General features: G+C 36.2%; 1 protein-coding gene across 10 annotated transcripts in view; it reads right to left on the bottom strand.

Moving 5' to 3' along the window:
• NOL4 (nucleolar protein 4) overlaps positions 1–23,480 on the bottom strand; it is a 395,149-nt gene that overhangs the window by 293,644 nt on the left and 78,025 nt on the right. The window lies entirely within an intron of this gene.

Here is a 23,480-nt window from a genome sequence, read left to right as displayed (position 1 = left end):
CTCTGGAGATGATCTAGGTGTGAACTTTGGATCATCCACTCAGAAGTTGTGTATTTTGTGCAAATCTTTTAAACCTCTCGAAATTTGTTTTCTCACCTGTAAAATAGGGATAATAGAGCCTCCTTCGCAGACCTGTAATCATTAAATGAAATAATGTATGTAAAGGATATAACCCAATATTTGGCATATAGTGAACAGTCAATAAGTGGTGGCTTTTGCCATTTTGATGATCATGATAAAAATATAAGTCAAGTAGTAGGGGAGTTCAGAGAATAAAGATGTCACCTTTTACTGAAGCAACTTCATGCAAGAAACAGAATTTGACATGGGTGGGAGCTGAAGCAGGGGATAAGTCATGGCAGTGGGAAAGACAGCAAAGAGCCAAAAGTTTCCGTACATGACTGAGAAGAATAAATAATAAGTTTGGAATAAGATAAGACATAAATTTAATCTTACATGGCTGCCACATGAATGAATTCACTACTTCTGAGTGGAGGATCCAAAGTTAACACCTACATACTCTCTAGAGCTCCCGTTTTTAAACTTTAGCCCATCTGTCCCTTAGTCTAATGCTGACAACACAGTAGATGCATTTTCATTTCTGAAATGAAAGGGTTTCCTACTTGCAAACACACACACACACACACACATACACACACACACTCACACACACACTCTCACACAATGTTCTTAGACCTTGAGGCATAACCTGAAGTAACATGACAGCTCCATAAATGCTGGCATACAACACAAGATGATTAACCTGAGCAAAATCATTACGCAGTCAATGAATCAAATGGCAAAAGCCTCTTTGAACAGTAGTGCCAGCAGACTGAGCTTACTGCAGAACTGAAAGCAAATCACCTGATGCTTTTTGTTAGTTTGGTTTTTATTTTATTTATTTATTTCTTCTGGTTTACAATAGGCCTCAGTAGCAGCAGTGCCTAAAGCAGGATATTCAAATAACTATACACATTAAGATTTATATATGGCCAAACAGCCAGGCATTCCACCTTTGTTAAATTTGAAGTGCTCCCTCACAAATTATCTGTGATGCATGTGGTTCCTCACTAGGTTTCAGACCTTTCTGACTTCTCTCCTTTAACATCTTGAGCCATCTCTTTTTCTACACTGGGCTCCATGGATAATCTTTCATTGCCTTATGATGCAAGACCAATCTGCATTGAGAGGACAGGGAAGCTGCATGAATCACAGCAGTGGCCAGCCTGGAAATTAGCTGAAACTTAGAGGATAGTGTCAGGGAAGCACCATTTCAGATGTCCACCCACCAGCTCTCCTGGCCCACCCCCTCCTCCTCAGAGAGCATCCACTCTTCCTAGGCTCGAAATCCAAATTCTAAGTCCACAGACTAGCAAAACTACCCTCAAAACTTCATCTTTTCTCTCAGAAATAAAACTTAGAGTTTCCTCTCAGTTCCTTTGCCAGATAACCAAAAATACAGTAATTTCATACAGTTAGTAAACTATGAGTGATGCAGGGATCATAGCCTATGAATTCATTCCTTCAGCACGTATCCTGAAAGTACCAACTACTGCCAAGCCCTCTTCTGCTAGGTGCTGAAGTTATCAAAGTGTATGAGACAGATAACCCAGGTTTTTGTGGTTTTCAGTCTAGTAGAGAAAATATTAAACAGATCATTGCTATGGCTATATATTAATTTCCTGTAGCTTCTGTAACAAATTACCACAAAATGGATGGCTTACAAAAAAGCAAATTACTGTAGCTTTGTAGTATAGTCTGAAATCAGGGAGCCTGATTCCTCCAGCTCCTTTTTTCGTTCTCAAGATTGCTTTGGCTATTCGGAGTCTTTTGTGTTTCCATACAAATTGCAACATTTTTTGTTCTAGTTCTGTGAAAAATGCCAGTGGATAGACCTAGAGTCTGTCATACAGAGTGAAGTAAGTCAGAAAGAAAAAGACAAATACTGTATGCTAACACATATATATGGAATTTAAGAAAAAAAAATGTCATGAAGAACCTAGGGGTAAGACAGGAATAAAGACACAGACCTACTGGAGAACGGACTTGAGGATATGGGGAGGGGGAAGGGTGAGCTGTGACAAAGCGAGAGAGAGGCATGGACATATACACACTAACAAACGTAAGGTAGATAGCTAGTGGGAAGCAGCCGCATGGCACAGGGATATCGGCTCGGTGCTTTGTGACCGCCTGGAGGGGTGGGATAGGGAGGGTGGGAGGGAGGGAGACACAAGAGGGAAGAGATATGGGAACATATGTATATGTATAACTGATTCCCTTTGTTATAAAGCAGAAACTAACACACCATTGTAAAGCAATTATACCCCAATAAAGATGTTAAAAAAAAAAAAAAAAAAGCAAATTTATTCTCCCATAGTCCGGGAAGCTAGAAGTTCAAAATCAAGATGTTGACAGAGTTGGCCTCCCTTTAAAAGCTCTAGGGAAGAATCCATTCTTTGTCTTTTCCAGGCTCTGGAGGTTGCCAGGCATTCATGGCTTGAGGCCATATCACATTGACTTCTCTTTGATGTGTTTCTCCTCTGTGTCTCTCATTTACAAGGACCCATCTTATATGAGGGAATGTAGGGCCTGACCAGATAATCCAGGATAATCTCCTCCTATCAAGATCCTTAATTTAATTGCATCTTCAAAGACTCTCTTCCCCAAGTAACTTTTACAAATTCCCAGAATTGGGATTTGAAGTGTTTGGGCAGGCATTATTCAACTGACTACAGGTAATATGTATCAGAGTACAGAAGGTACAAGTTGTGCTATGGGAGCATATATTGGAAATGGCTTACAATTATTGGCCAACAGTAAACACTCCCTGATTTCAGACTACACTACAAATCTACAGTAGTCAAAACAGTATGGCACTGGCATAAAAACAGAAGCATAGATCAGTGGAATAGGACAGACAGCCCAGAAATAAACCCACGCACTTATAGTCAATTAATCTACCTCAAAGGAGGCAAGAATACACAGTGGAGAAAAGACAGTCTCTTTAGTAAGTGGTGCTGGGAAAACTGGACAGCTACATGTAAAAGAATGAAACAAAAACGTTCTTTAACACCATATACAATCTCATTTACTATTGCATCAAAAAGAATAAAATACTGAGGAATAAACTTGCTTAAGGAGACAAAAGACCTGTACTCCAAAAACTATAAGACGTCAATGAAAGAATTAAAGGTGACACAAACAGATGGAAAGAGATACCGTGTTCTTGTACTAGAAGAGTTAATATTGTTAAAATGACCATACTACCAAGGCAATCTACAGATTCAATGCAATCTCTATTAAAATACCAATGGCATTTTTCACAGAACTAGAACAATTAATTTTAAAATTTGTATGGAAACACAAAAGACCCCAAATAGCCAAAGCAATATTGGGAAAGAAAAATGGGGTCGGAGGTATCAGGCTCCCTGACTTCACACTATACTACAAATCTACAGAGATTAAAACAGCATGGTATTGGCAGAAAAACAGAAATATATATATAATGGAATATTACCCAGATATAAAAAAGAATTAGATGTTGCCATTTGCAACAACACGGATGACCTAGAGAGTATTATGCTAAGTGAAATCGTTCAGAGAAAGACAAATACTGTATGATTTCACTTACATGTAGAATCTAAAAAACAAAACAAGTGAACAAACATAACAAAACAGAAACAGAGTCACAGACACAGAGAACAAAGAGATGGTTGCCAGAGGGACAGGGCATAGGGGATGAGTGAAATAGGCGGGAGAAATTAACAGGTATAAACTTCCAGTTACAAAATAAATGAGTCACAGGGATGAAATGTATGGCATGGGAAATATAGTCAATAACAATGTAATATCTTTGTATATTAATTAGTCTTATTGTGGTGATCATTTTGTAATGTATAGAAACACTGAATCACTAGATATGCACTGGGAGCTAACAGAATGTTATAGATCAGTCATACTGCAAAAAGCAAACAGTCATAGAAAAAGAAATCAGATTTGTGGTTACTTGAAGAGAAAGGTAAGAGTAGGGGAAATTGGATTAAAGTGGTCAAAAGGTACAAACTTCCAGTTATAAGTCCTAGGGATATAATATACAACATGATTAATATAATTAACACTACTGTATGTTATATATGAAAGTTGTTAAGAGTTTTCATCACAAGGAAAAAATTATTTTTCTCCTTTTACTTTGTATTTATATGAGATGATTGATGTCTACTAAACTTATTGTGGTAATCATCTCATGATGTATGTAAGTCAAATTATTCTGCTGTACACCTTAAACTTATAGTGTTGCATTTCAATTATATCTCAATAAAACTGGATGGCCAAAAAAATAAGAAAAGTCTCAAATCAGATTCCTACCTTTCCACCTTAAGTAAGCAGAAAAAGAGTGAAGTAAAATGAAGCAAAAGGGGGAAATATTTAAAAAGAGGAGAAACAAATAAAAGAGAATAGAAAACAATGAACAAGATCAGTAAATTCAAAGAGTAGTCTTTGAAAGAGTTTTTTAAATGACAAAACTTTAGCTTTACTGCTCCAAATAAAGAGGGAGAAGACTCAAATTACTAAAATCAGGAATAAAAGAAATATCCCCACTGACCTGACAAAAATAAAAAAGGGTTTAAAAATATTATAAACAACTGTATGCTGACAAATCAAATAACCACATAAAATGAACAATTCCTAGAAAGATGTAAATTACTGAAATTGACTAAAAAAATAGAAAATCTGAATAGGTTTGTGACAAGTAAAGATACAAAATTAGTAATGAAAAAACGCTTTCACAAAGAAAAGCCCAGGTTCAGAGGGTTTTACTGGACTAAACATTCAAGGAATAATGGCCAATTTATCAGAAAAACAGATGAGAAAACACTTCTGAAATCACTCTATGAGGCCAGGATTACCTTTATATCAAAACTAAATACATCACAAGGAAAAAAACTACAGACAAATATATTTTATGAATATAGATATACAAATCTTCAACAAAACACTAACAAATTCCAATCATATATATAGTAATTATTATTATATACCACAACCAAGTAGGATAATCCCAAGTTGGTTTAACTCAAGAAAATGAATTAATGTAATAAACCATTTTAATAGAGTAAAGGGAAAAAAGCATATGATCACCTCAACAGATGCAGAAAAATATTTGACAAAAGGAACATACTTTTCTGGCAAAAACTTAGTAAACTAGGAATAGAAAGGAATCCTCAATCTGATAAAGGACATCTTAAAAAACCCCACAACAAATATCTTATTTAATGGTGAAAGACTGAATGTTTTCCCTCTAAGAACAGGGGCAAGACAAGAATGTCTTCTCAAGCCACTCTACTTAACACGTATTTTGAGCTTCTAGTCAGGGCAATTAGGCAAGAAAAGGCCCCTAGATTGGAAAAGAGGAATAAAACTATCTCTTTTTGCAGATGACATAATCTTATACATAAAAAAGCCTAAGGAATCCACTAAAACAATTTAGAATTCATAAATGAATTCTGCAAAGTTAACATTCAAAATCAATATACAAAAATCAGTTGTATTTCTGTTCATTAGCAATGAACAACCCAAAAATAAATTAGGAAAAATAATTATATTTATAATGGCATATAAAAGAACAGAATACTAGGTATTAATTTAGATTTAACTAAGTTATAGTTAACAAAAAAGTGCAAAACTTGAACATTGACAGCTGCAAAACATTATAAGAAATTTAAAATCATCTAAATAAATGTAAAGACATCCTATGTTCATGGATCAGAAGGCTTAATATTGTTAAGATGGCAATACTCCAAAAAATAATTTACAGATTCAATGCAATTGCTATTAAAAAGCTAACTAGCTTTTTTGCAGAAATTGACAAGTTACAATTCATATGTAACTGCAAAATATTAAGAAAAAACAAAATAGTCTTTTAAAAGAAGAAATTTGGAGGTCTTACACTTCTTAATTTCAAAACCTACTATAAATCTAAAGTAATAAACATAGCATGGTACTGGCATGAGAACAGATATATAGATCAATGGGTTAGAACTGAGCTTCCAGAGGTAAATCCTTACACTTATTTTCAATTCATTTCCAACAGGAGTGTCAAGATAATGCAACTGGGAAAGAATAGTCTTTTCAACAAGTGGTGCTGAGACAACTGCATACCTAATGCAACAGAATGAAGTAGAATCCCTATGTCACACCACAAAAATTAAATCACAATGGATCATCTATCTAAACATAAGAGCTAAAACTTACAAGAAAACAGGAGTAAATATTTTTAATCTTTAGTAAGGCAAGGTCTTCTCACTTATGATACCAAAAGCAAAAGCAACAATAGAAAAACTAATAAATTGGACTACACCAAAATGTTTTTTTAATTCATGCTGCAAATGATACAATCAAAAAAGTGAAATGAGAGCCCATAAAAATGAGAGAAAATATTTGAAAATCATATGTCTAATAAGAGACTTTCATCTGTAATACATGAAAACACTTGCAACTCAATAATAGAAAGAAAAATGACCCAATTAAAAATTGGTAAATGTCTTACAGACATTTCTCTAGAGATGTTCAAATGGCAAAAAAGCACAACAAAACATGCTCAACATCATAGGTAATTAGGGAAATATAAATCAAAACCTCAATAAGATACTACCTCACATTCACTGAGATTGTTATAATCAAAAATAATAAATATTGGTGAGGATATAGAAAAATTAGAACCCTCATGCATTGCTGATGGGAATGCAAAATAATGCCACTGCTTTGGAAAGTTTGGCAGTAACCTGGAAAATCAAACACAGACTTACCAAATGACTCAACAAGCCCACACATTTGTATATATTCAAGAGAACTGAAAACATACATTCACATAAAATATATTTTTCATAACAAAGCAGCATACTCATAATAGCCAAAAAAGTGGAAACAATTCAAATGTCCCTGAACTGATGAATATATATAAACAAAGTGTGTTTATACAAAAAAAAAACTATACAAAGAAATAAGAAGAGATGAAATATTGATTCATGCTATGCCATGGAAGAACCTGGAAAATATCAAAATAAGTAAAAGTGCCAGACACACAAAAAAACACATATTATATGACTCCAGAAGAGGCAAATTTACATAGATATATTTTACATTTGGTAGTGTGTATATGTCCATGCCACTCTCTCACTTCATCCCAGCTTACCCTTCCCCCTCCCCGTGTCCTCAAGTCCTTTCTTGGTTGCTTAGGACTTGGGAAGAGGAGAGAATGAGGATCGACTGCTAATGGGTACAAGTGTCTCTTAGAAGGGACAAAAATGTTCTAAAATTAGGTGGTGATATTTTTATACCCTGTGAATATGCTAAAAACATTGAATTGTACACTTTAAATGAATGGATTGTGTGGTGTGTGAGTTATATCTCAATAAAGCTGTTAACTATGCGACCTCCAACAGTTTTGGATTTTGAGTTTAAAGATGCAAAAAAACAGGAAGAAGAGCTCATACAATACAAATTTAAACAGTCTGCAAACACATGAGCATCCAGTGCAAATAGAAGTGGTTTAATCACCAAGGCTTATAGTTGTATACTGGTAAGTGTTTAACAGCTGTCTCATAAAAAATAAATACATAAGGTTACTGTAAATTTTAATGATATAAAAGATGTGTAGCATGTAACTTATAAATAATAATAAAATATACAATATTTTTATTGTAAATTCCATATAGACAATTAGCTCCCATGAGCTAATACAACCTAGCTCCAGGATTCCACTGTTTTTATGTCATTCAAGATGAGTGAATGACATATTTAACGAATTAAATGAGTCATTTATAGTATAGTTCCTGTGGTTAACCACTGAGCAAAAAAGCCTCTGATAACAAAAAAAAAAAAAAATTAACTGATCTAATGTGACAATTCAGGGTGCCATAAAAAAAATACAGCTTCTTTTGGATAAACTTTATATTAAAGCTAATATAATAGCAAAACTAATCAAGTTTGTAAATTGAGTCTGTGATGACAAATCTGTGCTTAAAAAAAAGATTTTTTTAACGCTCTTATTGTATTATATTAACATATTAAAATTATACTGAAGGAAAACAATGGTTAAGCTCAAAAATGAGTTACCCTCACTTACTTTCTGCTAGCTTACTGATTGCCAATTGTTAAGATGATACACATACACATAAAAATTTAAGGCAATCATATGAAATTGATAAATGAGAGATACCAAGCCTAGAGATGCTAACAGTATTATGATGAAATCAAAATGTCATTCATGTTAAAAGACTACCATGTAGTTCTACATGTATCTTCTTGGCCCTACAGGATCTGGTGTGAAGATACTATTCCTGAACCATTATGAGATAGATCTCTCTCCTGCAATCCTTCCTGACTACCATTCTCCACAGGAGACTGTATCTGCTTGGGAGGTAATATGGCAAGACATGGATACACACTGACACTAGTATGTCACTCAAGCATACTATTCAGATCAAAACAGGAACATTTATGAGAGTTTTCCACTCAATTAAAAATTGTAATTTGGGACTTCCCTGCTGGTGCAGTGGTTAAGAATCCGCCTGCCAATGCAGGGGACACGAGTTCAATCCCTGGGCTGGAAGATCCCACATGCCACAGAGCAACTAAGCCCATGTGTCACAACTACCAAGCCTACGCTCTAGAGCCTGCAAGTCACAACTACTGAGCCTGCATGCCACAACTACTGAAGCCCACCCGCCCTGCGCTGTGCAACAAGAGAAGCCCATGCTCTGCAACGAAGAGTAGCCCCCACTCGCCACAACTAGAGAAAGCCCATGAGCATCAACGAAGACCCAATGCAGCCAAAAATAAATAAATAAAATAAAATAAATTTATTTTAAAAAATTGTAATTAAAAGTCCAATTTTTGATACATCAAATATAACATCTACTGAAATAATTTTCTTTTAAATTATAATAGAGAATTCAAACTGAGGTCAATGAAGCACATATACTGCCTAGAAATCAATGAATGAAAATGATTATCACCTTCTCTCCCTCAGTCCAACTCTTATCAAACAGATACCCTAACTGGAAAAATCATTATCATAAATTAACTGATGTGATAGATAACAACTTTAGTGAAATATCTAGAAATAAAAGCCGTATGAAGGGTTTCCAATTCATAAGCAACAAATAAAACAACATAATAAAGAAAAAAGAAGAGATAGTGAAATAAATCTAAATCCCCAAAATTCAATTTTCAAGAGTCCTAAATTCAAGAATTTGCAGAGAACATCTATAAATAATCTAACCTAATTTTTACCAATACCTTTGAGGCTCCACCTAAACTGAGAGTTAGCCTTGCTCCTATCCTGTTCTGTTGACACCTTCTGCTCGCTCTCCATTGGCAGATTAGTTGTCCTAGGCTGAGATACAACGATGAAAGATGAAAGAAGAGGGTTCAGTCTGCGAAGACTGAAAGGTATGCAAAACATAGCTTACCGCAACTACGTAAGGACACCCAGATGCTGTGGAATATAGCTCTGCAGGAGGGAAGCAATCAGGAAGCCCAGCAGTGGGGCAGTATGAAATACAGCTATTGGCAAGGCTTAGGAATTTACCTCTACTATGTGCAAGATACTACGATAGATCTTTAGCTGATTTTTTAGCTGATTTTTTTTTAAACCAACTTGTATTTGTAAGATGTATTTCCCTTCCTGAAAGAGCTTGTGGTCTACCACTAGAAGTTTTGATGAAGTATGCTGAGACTATAATTAGTAGAGTATGATAAAGCCAATGTGCTCCAAGACAGGTTCCCAAACTTGGCTACACACTGGGATCTCCTGGTGAACTTTAAAGAACAGCCCGATACCTAGATTCCTCCCACAGAGAATGTGATTGAATAGGTCAGGGGTGTACCTCGGCATGGGTTTTTTAAATACCTCCCTCAGTGATTCTGACATACAGCCAAAGTTGAGAAATCAGGAGAGGGGTGAATTAGAGATGAGGCTGGAAGAGAATGCTGGGCTCACGGACGTCAGACCTGGTAGTCATTTATTACTTTACATGCAGGGGGAAACCATTCAAGGATTTTTTACAATGAGAATTCCAAAATAGATCAGTGCCCTAAAACAACTCCTGTAACAGTAAAATGTAAAGTATAACCAGATTAAACAAGGGAGGTAGTGACAAGAGAGGAAAGAAAGGCAAAGTTAAGAGAAAATTTGAGAAGGTAAAATTCACCCATTGCTGGTGATGGCTTACATGTAAAGGTGAGTTGAAGAATGAATGGATTTAAAATGAGGCAGAGAAGTGAATGAGACCAAAAAAGCGGGGGGGGGGGGGGGTAGATGGGGTGGAGTAAAGAGTAGAATGAAAGGGAGAAATTGGTAGATGAAGTAGAAGCCAAGGGGCTGAGGTTTGAGGAAACAAGAAGCACAAGAGCTGCTTTGCCCTGGTCCCTGCTAGTGTGGTGCCCACATGGTACTTTACCCTTGTAGCTACTCTTGGGGTCTGACAATGCTGCTATTCCCAGTTTACATACAGGACACTGGGCACAGAGTAACTTTCTCAAATCACTAGACTGTGCTAGGATACAAGGCAGGACTCTGGAGCACAAGCAGTTACCCCTATGAAGGGGAAAAGTGACAGGACAATACCCACCTCCACTCTTATTCAAGCAGAATGTGCTCATTTTCAAAGAGGCCATCTGCAGCCCTAAACTCTTTCTCTTTAACCTTAGGGAAGATCCTACCACTTGGCCCTCAGGGCTTCAGTTCACTCATATATTAAAAAAAAAAAAAAAAAAAATCTGATAAATAATTTACAAGAAGCCTTCAGCTAATAAAAAAATTTGATTTTATGTATTGATTGTTGAAGAAATTCACCCTACTTATGTGTGAAATATAGTATGTTTAAAAATGAAATTAAAAACTTCGAATCAGTGGCATTTTTTAGCTAACACCTTCTAAAGGGTTTGAGTTACTGACTGTGTTTTAAAAAGGAAAATAACATGTAGAATTTTAAACAAACGATATTTCAGGGGAAAAACAGTACAAAGTAAAGACAGCATAAAGAGAAAAATGAAGTGTTTCAACCTAAAAAATACATGTTCATGTGAAAGGCAAACCTCTACAAAATTTATTAGTTTTGTACCAGCAATTTATTTGCAAAAAAATAGAGAAAACTTAATTCTACTTCTTTCTAAAATTGATGATTTACCCAAGAAAACAGCACTGAATTCCAAGCTTATGTTTCTTCAATGAGAAGATAAATTATAATTATTTATGTGGAATATTCATCTTCTCTGCAGCACAAACAAAAGTCCAAGTTACTAGGAGGCCAATCCCTGCCAGCACAAAGAAGTCTGGAAAAACATTGCTTTGCCATATGTTCAGATACTGGCAAAGGAGCTCTCCTTGTCAGATACTGTCTTATAGGAGGGACTTTTCACCATATCCCTCACAGACATTGTCGCTGCCTTTGAAGTACAAATAACTTTCAATTTTGAGGTTCTGATTAGCCAATTAACATTTAGGCTGCATGTTTCCTGCTTTTTTCTTTATTTCACTGCATTAGCATCTATTAAACAGTCTATGTAGTAACCAACAAAAAGGTAAAAACTAAATATCTCTCCTTAACTGATATGTTTAATATAAACTGAGCATTCATCTGGAGATTTAATCATTTGAGCTATCTCTTTTAGTCATCACTGTGGATCATTCAGTATTTTGCTCTGATTTGAGAAGTTCAAATGCATCTTCTTGCATTTTCCATTAATTAACAGTCACAATCATTACCTAAAAGAGTGGTAAAGTCCCTTCTATACTTTGGTACCAGGAACCTAGAGCAAGGCAGATAAAAAATGAATTTTAGAGATACTGGTACTCATAGCAAACTTAATGATAAAAAATTAATAGGTCAAAAGATGTATAGTGTTCATGGCCAATAACCTATAATGCATGAGTATATTCAGAAGAAAATGATAACAAGAAACAAATCATTTAAAGCCTTTGGAGGTAAGAAGGCTATCTTTTGAGTCACAATCCCGGGGTAGAGGGTGGAGAAAGACTTTATTTTAGGAAAACTCTGAGGGCAGTAAGTGAATTGGTTACATATGGTCACAAAGCAAGAATTTTTAAACTAATTACAAGGCAAGGAATTAAAGCCTAGAAAGAAAATTTCTTCGCTTCAAATTGATCAGAAGAGCTGCAACAGAGTTTCACTGGGAAGTAAACGTGAAGATTCAGCTAGTGAGGTGTATAAGTAAGACCTCTGTCAAAACTTTATCAAAAATATAATGAGGTATCACCTCACACCTGTCAGAATGGCCACCATCAAAAAAATCTAGAAACAATAAATGCTGGAGACGGTGTGGAAAAAAGGGAACCCTCTTGCACTGTTGGTGGGAATGTAAACTGGTACAGCCACTATGGAGTACAGCATGGAGGTTCCTTAAAAAACTAAAAATAGAACTACCATGTGACCCAGCAGTCCCACTACTGGGCATATACCCTGAGAAAACCATAATTCAAAAAGAGACATGTACCACAATGTTCATTGCAGCTCTATTTACAATAGTGGACATGGAACCAACCTAAGTGTCCATTGACAGATGAATGGATAAAGAAGATGTGGCACATATATACAATGGAATATTACTCAGCCATAAAAAGAAATGAAATTGAGCTATCTGTAGTGAGGTGGATGGACCTAGAGTCTGTCATACAGAGTTAAGTAAGTCAGAGAGAGAAAAACAAATACCATATGCTAACACATATATATGGAATCTAAAAAGAAATGGTTCTGATGAACCTAGGGGCAGGACAGGAATAAAGACACAGACGTAGAGAATGGACTTGAGGACACGGGGAGGGAGAAGGGTAAGCTGGGACGAAGTGAAAGAGTGGCATGGACATATATACACTACCAAATATAAAATAGATAGCTAGTGGGAAGCAGCTGCATAGCACAGGGAGATCAGCTCGGTGCTTTGTGACCACCTAGAGGGGTGGGATAGGGCGGGTGGGAGGGAGACACAAGAGGGAGGGGATATGGGGATATATGTATACGTATAAGCTGATTCACTTTGTTATACAGCAGAAACTAACACAACATTGTAAAACCATTATACTCTAATAAAGATGTTTAAAAAAAAAAAAAGACCAGTCAGGAGTGTCTCCTGATGGATCTCACAAAGGGGACATAGTGTCCTTAACAACTTCCTGACAATGGTCATGACTATGAGACATAGAAAGTTAGTAGAATTACATGTAAGTTAGTTAGTAAATGGTTCCTTTCAAAAAAAAAAGAATAAAGCTATGGATAAACAACAAGGTCCTACTGTATAGTGGAGGGAACTATATTCAATATCCTGTGATAAACCATAATGGAAAAGAATATGAAAAAGAATGTATATGTGTGTGAGTGTATATATATATATATATATATACATATATATATACACACACACACATGTATAAGAGTCACTTTGCTGTACAGCAGTATTTAACAGAACATTTGTTAACTCAACTTTACTTCAAAAAAAATAAATTAAAAAAAAACCTTTATCACACTTCCCCAACACATTCTATGCCCTGTGTTATTAACATTATGACTATTATTATTATCATCATATTTTGATTAATAGTACTGACACCTAGACTGGCAATCTAGAATTCTGAATCTTTCTCTTACCCAGTAATCAAATAATTCTACCTCTGGACTGGCTCTCCAATCCACTCCTACCCCTTTTTCTACTGGGCTCTCGATTTACTAGTCCAGGACATGATTTTTGGAGTCTAGACCAGGAATTGCAGATAGGTCTAATTGCATCGCCAAATCTATTTTTGATGGTGGCTATAAAGTATGTAAAGCCTTGATCTGGGCTGATGAGGAAGAGTATTTTTCTGAGTTAGCACTGTCTACTGTGGACTCAAAAATATGAGGTGGCACATGTACTGAGTTTCTTCCAACCCTGGCATTTTCTTTATCCCTTTTCCATTAATTTCTCTCTTTTCCACTCTGTCCTCAAATGACTAAAATAGTCTTCCTTAAAAATGATAACCATATCAACTTATGATTTATAAATTTCTATTAGGCTTTCCTGCCTATAAGATAAAATTCAAGCTCCTTAATTTATTACACATAAATCTTAATTTGATTCCAATTTACTTACCATGACCCAACTTGTCTCTCACTATCCAACACACGCTAATCACAATGAACTTCTCAACATTCCCTGAAAATTCCATAAACTTGTGACCCTTGACTTCCCCACTAGAATCTAAGCTTTCTGCAGGCCAAGACTGAGTTTGTCTTCTTTGCGGTACACGGGCCTCTCACTGTTGTGGCCTCTCCCGTTGCGGAGCACAGGCTCCGGACGCGCAGGCTTAGCGGCCACGGCTCACGGGCCCAGCTGCTCCGCGGCACACGGGATCCTCCCAGACTGGGGCACGAACCCGCATGCCCTGCATCGGCAGGCGGACTCTCAACCACTGCACCACCAGGGAAGCCCCTGAGTTTGTCTTTTTACTGCTATATCACAAGGACCTAGAATTGTACGAAGCAGAGAATAAATGGACCGTAATTTCTGAGCAGATACATGAATAAATTAAGGAATTAATAAAGATTATTATCTGCTTTCTTCCTAGAATGTCTCTCTTCAACTGGTAAATTCCTGTTCACCCTTCAAAATCCATCTCACACATCCAGCGTTCCATGAAGCTTTCCCTGATTCTTTAAAGTTAAGTTACTCACGTATCTCCCCTGTGTTTCTACCTCCCTTTGTTCATTCCTGTTTTTAGCATTTAATATGCTATTTGGGTTTTTTTTAATTTTCTTATAATTTATATACAGTGAAATGCTTAGATCTTAAGTATACTGTTCATCCAGTTAAGAAAAAGGCATCAAACAACAAACATTTCCATCCTACAGAGTTCTTTCATAATCCTTCTTAGTCAATTCCTTCAAAGCAATGGCTAATGACTTAAATTCCCAGAGGCTAATATTTGCCTATTCCAAATGTTTATATAAGTGGGATTATACAGTATGTATTTGTGTACTTGTGTCTCATTTCTTTCATTTAGCACGATGATTTACAGATCTATTCATGTTTTGTGTGCATGAATAGTTATTTATTTTTATTTCTGAATAATATTCCATTGCGTGACTAAGCCACAATTTGTCCACTTTCTAGTTGATGGGCATTTAGCTTGGTTCCAGTTTGGCACTATTATGAAAAAAAGCAGCTATGTTGTGTTTTAAATGGTCCCTTCACTATAAGGTCCTTAATCTGCACAATGAGTTCATCCAGAGAAGATGTTTGGTGACAATTATTTTGAAATTTTAATACTTAGAGTAGTCCATGGCATATAGTACTTGATCAGTAAAGGTGCAAATCAGAGTATAAATCGTATTTCTATAACCTGGATAATTTGTAGAATCTCTTTGTCAAACAGCTGGCTCATGCTGTAGGTATTGGGAAGTGATACCACATTTTGCCTCTTTGAGGCAAACTACCATATTCCACCATTTACTTCCTAAGTTTCCTTGGGAAATTCCCTTACATTTCTCAAGGCTTTGGTTTCCTTATCTGAAACATGAAGATAATTATAGCACTGACCTGTTTGACTTAATTTGAGAATTACTTTAACTTTACATATAATTTAATAAGGACTCAACAAAGGTTAGTTGTTACTTTATTATAGATAATATGTATCCTTCAACTATCTGACTAGGTCTTTTAATAAATAGACAGTTTGGGGGATAGTTCTCTAAAAAATGTTAGAAAAAGTAAAAGGTGCCCAGAAGGGCCAACACAGTATTAAAGGAGAAGAACAAAGTCAGAAGACTGACACTACCTGACTTCAAGACTTACTATGGGGCTTCCCTGGTGGTGCAGTGGTTGGGAGTCTGCCTGCCAATGCAGGGAACATGGGTTTGTGCCCCGGTCCGGGAAGATCCCACATGACGCGGAGCGGCTAGGCCCGTGAGACATGGCCACTAGCCTGCACGTCTGGAGCCTGTGCTCTGCAATTGGGAGAGGCCACAACAGTTAGAGGCCCGCATACTGCAAAAAAAAAAAAAAAAGACTTACTATGAAGTGATCAACAGTGATCAAGACAGTGTCATATTGGTGAAAGAACAAATAGAACAATGGAACACAATATAAAGTGCAGAAATAAATCTACATGAATATAGTCAACTGGTCTTTGAAAAAGAGGCAAAGGAAACACAATGGAGAAAAGGTATTCTTTTCAACTAATGGTGTTGGAATAACTGCACATCTATAGGTGAAAAAAAAAAAAGAAAAGGAATCTAGACACCAGACCTTATATTCTTCACAAAAATTAACTCAAAATGAACCACAGACCTAAGTGTAAAATTCAAACCTATAAAAACTCCTAAAAGATAATATAGGAAAAAAACTAGATGACCCTAGGCATGGCAATGATTTTTTGGTACGACACTAAGGGTAAGAAATAATTGATAAGCTGGACTCCACTAAAATTAAAAACTTCTGCTCTGTGAAAGACAGTATCAAGAGATTGAGAAGACAAGTCATAGGTTAGAAGAAAATATTTGCAAAAATATCTGAGAAAAGATTGTTATCCAAAATAGACAAAGAACTCTTAAAATCCAACAATAAGAAAACCAACACACTGATTTTAAAATGGGCAAAAGACCTGGACAGATAGCTCACTGAAGAAGATATATAGATGGAAAGCAAGCACTATATGCCATCAGGAAAATGAAAATTAAAACAATAAGATACCCCTACACACTTATTAGAATGGCCAAAATCCAGAACACTGACAACACCTAGTGCTGGTCAGGTTGTGGAGCAGGAACTCTCACTTATTGCTGATCGGAATTCAAAATGGGACAGCCGATTTGGAAAACACTTTGGCAATTTCTTACAAAACTTAACATACTCTTACCATGTGATCCAGTAATTATGCTCCTTGGTATTTACTCAAAGGAGCTGAAAATTATGTCCATATAAAAGCCTGCACACGGATGTTTATAGCAGTTTTATTCATAATTGCCAAAACTTGGAAACAACCAAGATATCTTTCAGCAGGTGAATGGATAATAAATTGTGGTATACCGTGCTAAAATGAATGAGCTAGCAAACCGTGAAAAGACATGAAAGAATCTTAAATGCATACTACTAATGAAATAAGCCAATCTAATAAGGCCACACACTATACTATTCAAACTATATGAAAAGGCAAAACTATGGAGACAGTAAGAGGATCAGTGGTCACCAGGGGTTAAGAGGGAGGAAGGGACAAATAGGCAAAGCAAAGAGAATTTTTAGGGCAGAGAAACTATTCTTTACAGTATTGTAATAATGGATATATTTGTCAAAACCCATAGAATGTATACCAAGAGCAAATCCTAATGTAAACTATCAATTTTGGATAATAATGATGTGCAGTGTCGGTTCCTCAATTATAACAAATGCACCACTCTGGTGTGGAATGTTGATAATGGGGGAGGCTGTATATGTGTAAGGGCAGGGGTTATATGGGAAATCGTAGTTTTTACTCAATATTGCCATGAACCTAAAATTGATCTAAAACAATTTAAAATATAATTATTTTTAATAATTTTAAATTTTATTAAACATATAAAATTTAAATTTAGAAAAAAATTATAAGTAGTTTAAAATATATATTTTAAAAGAAAAAATGTAAAAGGCCATGGACTCCTTTGGAGAGTGAAAGCCTTGTTTTACTGTGTGACACAGTGGGAAGTTATTCAAGGGGACCAAAAATCAATTCAAGACATTTTTTGTAAAGTAACCTTGGTCAAATTTTAAAAATCAATTGAAAATTCACAGAAAATTAAAATATAACAAAAATCTATTATACCTATTTTTAACTATATATATTTCTAAAAATATTTCTTCATATTCTTAGAACAATTCATATTGAAAAATAAAAATCTGCCAAGTATCTAAAACATCCACTTCCATTATTATTTTTTTTTTAAAGAAATTTTCCACCAAGTAAGGCAAATTTCTAGGGTCATGCGAACAATGACTTAAAACAGAAACCATCACCTAAAAACAGGGCTCTGAAAAAAAGGTTAACACATATAGTGAAAGGATGGGGTAGAAAAAAATTCGCCCATTTGTAAATAGAGGCGACATGGTGATTTGTTTTGCTTTCATTTGTCTCTTCGTTGGGGGAAACATTGAGGGGAAATTGATAGAGCTATTAGCCCTCAGATTTAAGAAATACAAGGAATCCCAAACAGGATAATTTTGTTTTAAAAAATACACTCTTGAATACGTCATAGTAAAATTGCAGATAACTATAACAACGAACAGCCAAAAAGATACGACAAATCACTCTTAAGGACCAACTCTGACTACAAACTTCTCAATAGTCCCAAAGTCAGAAGACAGTAGAATAGTAGCTTCATGATTCTATGTGCAAATACATATTAATTTAGAACTGTATAGTCGGGTAAATGATCATTCCAGAATGAGAATTTTCAGACAAACAAAAACCAAAAGCATTAACCACCCCTATTCAGAGAATTTAAAGTACTTTAGATACAAGAAAATTGCTAGACGATTCTAGAAAATACTCAAATTGGAAGTATAATTTATTTGTAGCATGTTTTTAGCAATTTTTCCCATAGCATTGTGTAATATATAAGTCACATTCTTAAGGAGTCAACAGTCAGGAGTTATTATCCCCTATATTTAAGGGGAAAGAGAACCATGGGACAGTTAAAAGAAATATGCCAACATTAAGAGCTAGTTTTGCTCCTATAGATAGGAAACAACTGAGTCGCTTCCATTTGTCTATTAAAAAGAATTCTGCTGTGAATATTTTGTGCATAGCTTTGGAATACTCATGCACTTACTTCTTTTGGATATATAACTAAGGTAGAGTTGCTTAGTCATGAGTATATTTATGTACACATTGCACTATTTCCAATATTTATGAAATAATCACAAATTTCTAGAAGGCCTGGAGTCATAAAACAAGATGAGCTAGTCTTTTAAATCCCCTTAACTTGGATATCTCCCTCTAACATACACTGATCTTCTGTGCTGTGCCTTTGCTTAATTCTATAATGTCATGAATGTAAATGCAAACTATTATGTGAAAATAAGACTATATCTGTTGACAGCTTAATATGTACCCCAGGCTGTGCTTAACATTTACATGTATTATATCTTCTAATCTTGATAATAATCATGTTATTCCCATTTTACAGATAAGGAAGCTGAGGCTCATGGTCACATATACAGGAAATGGAAAGCACCGCAGGAGACAAAAAATGAATATGGCACAGCCTGGAGGTCATTTCAGTAGGAACCTAGGAAACCTCTGGAAAGAGTGATTTGCCTCACTTAACGGACAGAAGCACATAATGAATCACAATGTTTACAAATACTAAGTGTGCTAAATGCAGAGACTATCTTGTAATAAACAGACCTCAAAATGTTGTAGCTTAAGTGAGATAGAAACATATTCCTCTCTCATCTAAAGTCTAGTGGGTCAAAGCCAGCCTGGTAGCTTTGCCATTAGAAGCATGTGACATCTGAGGATTCTCCAGACATCGCTAGTTCCCACCCAGACATAAAAGTAAAAAAGAGAAAGTATAGTGAATAAGTTTCATTCAGCACGGCCGGTTACATAACACCAGTCCAAAATTAATCTCAGGGCCACACCTAGAGGCAAGGAAAGCTACAAAATGTAGTCAGTAGATTGGTCAAAAGCAGTCAGGTGTCCAACTGAAATTCAGAGGGTTCTGCTTCTAAAATGAAGAAAATGATATATATGAAGAACAAATGGAAGCTTCTGCCTGATTTACTAATCAATTCTGATGGAAACACGGGACTTGTGCAAAGATAGAAGAGGGATGGCCTGGAAAACTAAATTACAATCCAATTAGGGGAGGCTTGAACGCCAATCTGGAGTAAGCTAATACAACAGTTAATGAGAAGCCTTTTTTTAAAAATAAATATTTTAATTGAAATATAACACAGCGTAAAAAATGCACAAAACGTATACATCCTGATGAATTTACACAAATTAAACACACCCACGTAAAGATCACTCAGATTAAGAAATATAAGAGTGGCAGCATAGGGCTTCCCTGGTGGCGCAGTGATTGAGAGTCCGCCTGCTGATGCAGGGGACGTGGGTTCGTGCCCCGGTCCGGGAAGGTCCCACATGCCGCAGAGAGGCTGGGCCCGTGAGCCATGGCCGCTGAGCCTGCGCGTCCGGAGCCTGTGCTCCGCAACGGGAGAGGCCACAACAGTGAGAGGCCCGCATAAAAAAAGAGTAGCAGCATAACCACAAGCTTCCTCATGCCTCTTCCCAATCACTAACTTTGCTCACCTCCCCAGAGATAACCACTACCTTAACACAGAAGGTTGTCTATCTTGTTATGCCATTATGTTTGTGGGATTCATACACGTTGTAGTGTAGAGCAGTATTTTTTTATCTATTACTGCTATATAGCATTTATTCCATTATAGAATATGCCATAATTTACTTAACCATTTCCCTCAAGATAAACATTTATGTTGTTTCCAGTTTTCAGCTATTAAAAATAATACTGCTATAACAGTTTCCTTTATATATTTATTTTTGGTTCACCTATCACTCATTTCTTTTTAGTATATACCCAAGGAGTAGAACTTCTCCATAGAGATTCATGTATTCAACTTCTGTAGATTACGCCAAACATCAGTATTAATTTACTGTCCCACCAGAGTATCTGAGCATGCTTCTTGTGCTACAATCTCACCAACACTTGGCAATGTCATTCTTTTTCATTGCAGTCGTTCTGGTGGGTATGGTTTTCATTTCTCTGATGACTTTCTTGTGGTTTTTTCATTCTCTCATGACTAATGAGACTGAAGATCCTTGCTTTCATTTATTAGTCAATTGGAGAGCCACTTTTGTTGGGTATCTCTCGTAGTCTCTTGCTCAATTTTTTATTGGGTGGTCTGTCTTTTTAATTTATAGTTCTGTATATAGTCTGAATATGAATCCTTTGCCAGTTTGTAACTTTCATCTCAGTGAACAGCTTTTGAATTTTTTGAATGAAAGAGTGACATGAATAGCTGCATACTTTGAGAAAATTAATCTGCCATGAATATGTAAAAGTCAAGCAGAGATATTTTAAAAAGATAACACATATATTCCTGGAGAAAGTGAATGAGGGTCTAATTTAGACAGAGGGCAACAATAATAGAAAAACAAGGAAAATGATGAAAATGATACTCTATAATTGATTAATTCATCCATTTATTTATTCAATACTGAGAAGCCTTGATAACTGATTTGGAAAATTATGGAATATAGGTCATTCATGAAGGACAGTGATTACTTCATAAAACAAGGCAATCAATATTGGCAGATGAGAACTTAGGAAAATGAAAGTTTGGAATTACTGAGGAGCCTTTAATATGGAATCAGCAAGACAAAAAAAAAAAAGATCACCAAGTAGCAGCAAGCCCCAATTTTTCCCAACTTAAAGACATTCTGTCATCCTCGCCACAATTAAAATTCCATATTCCTTTTTCTTGCAGATCACTCAAGTAAGAAAAAATAAAATAGCAAAACACAGGCTTAAAAAATCAGAATGGAAGAGAAAACTCTTTTCTCATGGTCAGTTTTTCCAAGAAGAGATATTTGAGGGGCAGCAACCCTAGGATGCCTGTCTGTCAAAACATTTCCCATTTCCTTTCACCCTAAAGTTTAGCCATAATGTCCTTCCTCTTCCGATTCTTAGACTTACTAGTAAGTTAAAAGTAAAGGCTGTAGAACTTCCCTCTAATGGCTACATTCAAATGCTCATCAGAGTGAGATCTCAAGTCATCTATCATTATCATTAGCACCAGCACCATCATCTAACACTTACTGAGCAGTTACTATGTACTGTGTATTATATGTATTAGTTAAGCCCTCTAACGTCCTGTAAATAAGTACTATTACTATGATTCCTGTCGTATAGCTGGAAAAGATGAAACAGAAAGGTTAAGCAATTTGTCCAAAGTGACACAGCTAGTGAGTCATGGAGCTTGGATAGGAGCCAAGGCAGCTTAACTCTAGAACCTGCTTTCCTATCTATTATCTTTCTTTCTTATCTACCTAAATTCTCCCTGTCAGCTATCATGTGATGATCACTGACAGTTAAGGTTTTCAAGGAATAAGGCCTTATTCTTTTAGGAGGTAGTAGTCAGGACCTGGGTGTGGGAAGCCCCAAATGGTACAATACACTCTAAGGACAGAAATGAGATTGAGACCCAATTGAGAGATAAAAAAGACCACTGAAAATACCTCGTATTTGTTCCCTTATCTCCCTTTCCATGCCCACACCCGCACTGTCACTAATCTGGATCACTTCCATAGTCATTAATTTCCTCTCCATCTCTAAACTGTCACCTCCTCCAATTCATTCTCCACCCCACAGCCAGAATCATCTTTTAAAATGATAAAACAGTTCATGCCACGCTTCTTAAAAACATTCAGCAGCTTCCCACTGCACATAAGATGAAATCCAAACTCCTCAGCAGGGCGCACAAAGTCCTGTAAAATCTGTCCCCAGCCTCCCTCTTCACTCTCACTGTGCCCCACTTTTTCCTTCCCAACATGAACATTGGCTTTTATGCCAATTCCTTGAACACAAGAAGCGCTTCTCCACCTCAGATCGTTGTGATGCTCTGCTCTCTGCCTAGACTGTTCTTTCTCCAGCAACTTAAATGTTCACCTTCTTCTCATCCTTCATTGCAACTTAACACACAGAACTTTGCTTTGATCATCCCATGCTCCTCCCACCTTATTCTTTGTCATACAGCACCCCAACTTACTTATGTAGTAGACTTTGTCAAAAGCTGTCATTTGATTACTCAGTTTTAAGTGTAGCCCTCTGTCTGTCCCACTAGAATTAAGCTTCATGACAGCGTTGGCCTGGCACATGCTAGATACCAATAAGAAATGTGATCAGATAAATGTAAGAATCAATAAATGCCTCTCATGGTTCTTATCTTGGGTAACTGGGGGGATAGGAGAGTCACTCATGGAGATATAAAATACAGTTGGAAAAGCAAGTTTTGGAGAGGAACGTAGTTCAGTGAGAGACAGGTTGAATTTGAGATGCCCATAGGGAAGACAAGTAGAAATGCCCATGAAGTAGCTAGAAATAGGGGTCTAGGGTTCAGAGAAAAGTCTGCACAAGATAACGCAGATTTAGAAGACGAGAATAATAGGGCAGATGCAGCTATGGATGTCAACAGCAAGGCTCGGGAAAATATGCAGGATGGATAAAGCAGAAGACCAACAAGTAATATTGAAAAAAGAAAAGGAAAAAGGAAAAGACTATGAAAGAGCCTTCAAAGAGGTCAGAGAAGTGCCAGAAGACAGGACAGATTTTCAAGGAAAATGAGAGGTTCAATCAAGAGGGTCAAATTCTTGGGAGAAGTCAAGTAGGATGACAAACGAGAGGGGGGAATCAGATTTATTGTTT

The sequence above is a fragment of the Monodon monoceros genome, unplaced genomic scaffold (genome assembly GCF_005190385.1).
Source record: "Monodon monoceros isolate NGI ecotype Baffin Bay Population unplaced genomic scaffold, NGI_Narwhal_1 Super_Scaffold_1, whole genome shotgun sequence".
Classification (NCBI taxonomy): Eukaryota; Metazoa; Chordata; class Mammalia; order Artiodactyla; family Monodontidae; genus Monodon; species Monodon monoceros.
This window is presented reverse-complemented; position numbering and strand designations above follow the sequence as displayed.